The sequence below is a fragment of the Rhinopithecus bieti genome, unplaced genomic scaffold (genome assembly GCF_001698545.2).
Source record: "Rhinopithecus bieti isolate Rb0 unplaced genomic scaffold, ASM169854v2 scaffold_33444, whole genome shotgun sequence".
NCBI lineage: Eukaryota > Metazoa > Chordata > Mammalia > Primates > Cercopithecidae > Rhinopithecus > Rhinopithecus bieti.
In genome coordinates this window covers 939,925-945,677 of record NW_016814544.1, presented here as the reverse complement: position 1 = coordinate 945,677, position 5,753 = coordinate 939,925, and the positions used below count along the sequence as shown (strand labels likewise).

The 5,753-nt window shown below is 40.2% G+C and overlaps 1 pseudogene; it reads left to right on the top strand.

Moving 5' to 3' along the window:
• Positions 1-4,783: 4,783 nt before the first annotated feature.
• Positions 4,784-5,571, top strand: LOC108514837 (40S ribosomal protein S4, X isoform-like; annotated as a pseudogene).
• Positions 5,572-5,753: the final 182 nt, after the last annotated feature.

The window sequence follows — 5,753 nt, the reverse complement described above, 5'->3', positions numbered from 1 at the left end:
AAAAAAAAAAAAAAAAACAGTGACGATGGTTTACAACTCTATGAATACACTAAAATCCACTGAATTGTATACTTTAAAAGGGTGAATTTTACGGTATAGAAATTATGCCTTAAAGCTGTTATAAAAACAAAACAAAGTCTCAAGGCTAAAGGAATTTGCTAAGAGCACACAAACAGCTGGACTCTGAATTGTTACAAGGAGGAAATAAGAGGATTGTTAAGTCTTAGTCACAACTCTAACATTACCAAAAATTTCGATAATCACAGTTACTTACAAGCTCACACAGCAAAAAGCATTGCAGTAAGTTTGTTCTTTAGAATGTATCAGTATGTTATAACCATATTAAAAGCAGAAGTTGTATTATGATGACCAAAGTAATCTACCACTTGAGGAAAAAACAAGGATCATTTAAAGATATACTTTTCTAAGGTTGATTCAAAGAACTAAAATGACTCATACTACCCTGGATATGCCACTTTTCTCCCTAACTTCACTCATTGAAACTAACTAGGGGAAAAAAAAAAATTAGAGACAAGTATTCTACAAGGGTAACAATTATTCTAATTTAACAATTGAGCTATTAGACAACAAAATCAAATACTCAAATCTTCCAAAATTATAGGCAGTTTGCTAATGCAAACCAGAAATACTAGAGAGCTCATCCTAAGAAGTTACCACTCCAGTAACTAAAAAATGAAAACTTGAGAGAACACTTACTGGCTTTGTGCATGTGTCACATTTTACCTTGTGGCACGATTCAGAATAATGTGGTCAATGATTCGTAAAAGTGTGACACATTCATTTTACTCATTACTGATCAAAAGGACCAGAGACTAAACTTTTGTAATGGTCAACAGATGCCATTCACTGAATATTCAATATATTTAAGGCATAGTTTTAAAACTTTCATACATGCTATATCACTTCATTTAATCCTCACAAAAATCTGAAGAGTAGGAATTACCATCCATCTTACAGACAGGAAACAGAAGCACTTACATTTTGGTCTGACTAGGGAGCTACTAAAAAATGCCATTGCTCCCTCCCAAAGAAAAAAGATTAAATCCAATTTTTAAATTTCATTAAAGGCCTAAAAAATGGTTAGACTTCACCAGAACGGCCTATTTTCTCTGACAGTCAAACGGATATGAAAATGTTGGTTACAGACAGGTTAGTCTCTGGGTAACAAAAATGTAGGGTTAACACCTGGCTACTACTACATAACCTCATCATTAATTGATAGCATACAAGAGGGTGGATAACTGGTTTATTTTCCTTTTAACTGTCACTTTTAATTCTTACCAAACTCCTTCCGAAGAAAGATACTGAAAACTGGAAATGTCAAAAGAGAAAAAGAATGTAGCGTTTACATTTAAAATCGCACGTTTTTCAGAAGAGGAGGGCTGTATAGCCTATTGAGTTATGCAGTATTAATCAAGATTATGAAAGAGTAATGTTTAAAATGTTTTATAGAAGCACAGAAAAATAAAACCAACAGGAATACTTACTTCCCCCTCCATGAATGTTTTGTTGTGTAGAAACATGCCAGATCCTTATTTTCCCTAATTATGTTCATTTTGTGCTCAAACCTGGAAGACAAAAATATGAGGGCACTTAATACATGTTATATATCTTTAACCTTCCCAAGATTCCCATAAGAAAGGTAGTATGATCTCTGTCACTTTCACAGCCTGCTGTATATCCTTTACAAGACCATTAGGTTTTGTTTATTTTTGAGGAGGAGTCTCGCTGTGTCGCCCAGGCTGGAGTGCAGTGGCGTGATCTCGGCTCACTGCAAGCTCCGCCTCCCGGGTTCCCGCCATTCTCCCGCCTCAGCCTCCGAGTAGCTGGGACTACAGGCGCCCGCCACCGCGCCCGGCTAGTTTTTTGTATTTTTAGTAGAGACGGGGTTTCACCGTGTTAGCCAGGAGGGTCTCGATCTCCTGACCTCGTGATCCGCCCGTCTCGGCCTCCCAAAGTGCTGGGATTACAGGCTTGAGCCACCGCACCCGGCCCTTGCTTAGTTTTTTAAACAAGGTCCTGCTCTGTCACCCAGGCTGGAGTACAGTGACACGATTACGGCAGACTGCAGCCTCGACCTGCCAGGATTACGTGATCCTCTCACCTCAGCCTCTCAAATAGCTGGGATTATAGTTGGGATTATAGGCCACTATACCTGGCTAATTTTAAAATTTTTTTTAGAGACAGGATCTCACTGTGTAGCCTAGGCTGGTCTGGAACTCCTGGCCTCAAGCAATCCTCCTGCCTCGACCTCTCAAAGTGCTGGGATTATAGGTACGAGCCATTGTGCCCAGCCTATGCTGTTATCTTTGAACACACAGGTATGGTGCCATGCCATCTACAGTGTTTGAAAAGCCTTCCCCCCCCCATTTTTTAATATATTTCTTGACTTTTTTTAGAAAGTCTCTAAGATTCTCTCCAACTCTGTAATTGAGCCTCCTCCAACCCAGACAGAGCTGTGAAAAAAGATGTTTATAGCCAGGCATGGTGGCCCGCATTTGTAGTCCCAGTTACCCTGGAGGCTAAGGCAGGAAGATTGCTTGAGGTCAAGAGTTCAAGGCTGTAGGGTGCTCTGGTTATGCCTGTGTGCCTGTGAATAGCTGCTGCACGCCAACCTGGGCAACACAGTGAGACCCCACCTCAAAAAAAAAAAGTTTGTCTCATTCAGGAGTGGTAGATGACAATAATTCTCCCCCATGAAGTACCTGAGAGAGACCTGAGCAGCAACCAGCCACTGCCACACCTTCTAGGACAGGTGCACAACTGTGCCTGCAAAGGCCACAGATGTCGTGGAGCATAAGAAACCCTGACCCTAAGGAAAGGAAAGAATCAGAGGTAGGAGGTTAACAAGTGAAAAGAGACTCCAGAACACCTGTTACCTTACAAGGCCAAATGGCAAAAAAAAAAAAAAAAAAAACAAAACAAAACAGGTGGTGCTGGCTAGGCCAGAAAAAATAGGAGGTGATGAAGACTGTAGCATACAGGGGTATGCATTCCTGGTGTAGAGTGGCAGCCCTGCTAAGCTCCAGCCAAGGACTGCCCTGAGAGAATGTTGGCCCTGTATTGCCAAGAGCCTCATGGTTTTCTTTTCTTTTACTTTTTTTTTGAGACAGAATTTTGATCTGTCCTCCAGGCTGGTGTGCAGTGGCACAATCATGGCTCACTGCAGCCTCCAACTCCTGGGCTCAAGCAATCCTCCTACCTCAGCCTCCCAAGTAGCTAGAAATATAGGCATGTGCCTCCATGCCTGGCTAATTTTTTTTTTTTTTAGTTTTATAGAGACAGGTCTCCCTATATTACCCAGGCTGATCTCGAACTCCTAGCTTCAAGTCATCTTCCCGCCTTGGCCTCCCAAAGCACTGGGAATATAGATTGGCATGAACCACCACGCCTGGACTTAATTTTTCAAGAGAAACCAGAAATAAATATTTTACTTTCTTTTAAAAAACGTTTTTCTTTTAGGATAGCAAAGAAATAGACATTTTAATGCAAACTTTTTTTTGGGTTAAAAGAGAATCTTTATATTTAATTGAAATGTTATTTTTTTTTTTTTTTTTGAGACAGAGTCTCACTGTCTCGCTCAACACGATTTCTGCTCACTGCAACCTCCGCCTCCTAGGCTTAAACAACTCTCCTGCCTCAGCCTCCCGAGTAGTTGGAATTACAGTCATGTGCCACTATTGCCTGGCTAACTTTTGTATTTTTAGTAGAGAAGGGTTTCACCATGTTGGTCAGGCTGGTCTCGAACGTCTGACCTTAAATAATCCATCCACCTTTGCCTCTCAAAGTGCTGGGATTACAGGCGTAAGCCACCGTGCCTGACTGAAACGTTATCCATTTTTAAAGAGGTAGTTCATTCACCTTATTCACAAAATTGAAGGAAATAGGGTATAAAGTAAAAAATCCCCTCTATCTCCTCCAACCTGATCACCGTGTTACCCTCTCCAGAGATCATCACTGTCACCAGTATCTTGTATTCTTCCAGAAATGTTCTAAACATATGAGGCAAATGTTATTTTTCCTTTATTCACACAGATTATAACATACTTTTCACAGGATACTATATTTTGTCTTTTCCCCTTAAAATTTATCCTAAGAGCCTTCTTTATCAATATATAAACAACTTCCTCATTCTTGCTTACAGCTGCCTGATATTTATTTATTTATTTATTTATTTTTAAAATAGAAAAAAGTAAAAATAAAATAAATAGACACGGGATCTCACTATGTTGCTCAAGCTGGCCTTGAATTCCTGGACTCAAGGGATCCTCCTGCGTTGGACTCCCAAAGTGCTGGGATTACAGGCTTGAGCCACCACTGGCATGCCTGATATTTCTTTGTGTGAATGTACCATAATTATTTAGCCAGATCCCTTTTGATAGACATAGAGATTGCTTCCAAAGTTTTGCTATGATAAACAAGCCTATATTTATAGTATTTCACACATTGATAATATATCTATTGGATAAAATGCTTAGAGGCAAAACTGATAGGTCAAAGGAATTCATATTCATGATTTTGATAGATACTGATAATTTACTCATCATAGAGATTGTACACATTTATATTTCTTTTCTTTTCTTTTTTTTTGGGGGGGACAGAGTCTGGCTCTGTCACCCAGGCTGGAGTGCAATAGCGCAATCTCATTTACATTTCTATCAGGAACATATGAGAGTGACTGTTTTCCCACACTCTCCAAAAGATATACATTATCAAACTTAAAGAAAAATTATTTTTTTTTCTTTCCATGCCCAATGCAGCCATGGCTCGTGGTCCCAAGAAGTATCTGAACCAGACAGCAACTCCAGAACATTGGATGCTGCATAAATTGACCGGTGTGTTTGCTCCTTGTCTATCCACCGGTCCCCACAAGTTGAGAGAGTGTCTCCCCTTCATCATTTTCCTAAGGAACAGACTTAAGTATGCCCTGACAGGAGATGAAGTAAAGATTTGCATGTAGCGGTTCATTAAGATCGATGGCAAGGTCTGGACTGATATAACTTACCCTGCTGGATTCATGGATGTCATCAGCATTGACAAGATGGGAGAGAATTTCTCTCTGATCTATGACACCAAGGGTTGCTTTGCTGTATATCATATTACACCTGAGGAGGCCAAGTACAGGTGGCGCAAAGTGAGAAAAATCTTTGTGGACACCAAAGGAATCCCTCATCTGGACACTCAGGATGCTCGCACCATCTGCTACCCTGATCTCCTCATCAAGGTGAATGATACCATTCAGATTGATTTGGAGACTGGCAAGATACTGATTTCATCAAGTTTGACACTGGTAACCTACGTATGGTGACTGGAGGTGCTAACCTGGGAAGAATTGGTGTGATCACCAACAGAGACAGGCACCCTGGATCTTTTGACATGGTTCATGTGAAAGATGCCAGTGGCAACAGCTTTGCCACTCGACTTTCCAACATTTTTGTTATTGGCAAGGGCAACAAACCGTGAATTTCTCTTCCCCGAGGAAAGGGTATCCGCCTCACCATTGCAGAAGAGAGAGACAAGAGACTGGCGGCCAAACAGAGCAGTGGGTGAAATGGTCCCTGGGTGACATGTTAGATCTTTGTACATTATTAAAAATAATGTGGCATGATTAATTAAATTTTTTTTTTGGTCAATCTGGTGAAAAATGGTACTTTGGTGTGTTTTTCATGTGTATTTCTCCTACTATGAGCATAGATGATGATCTTTTCTTTTTTTTTCTTTTTTTTTTTTTT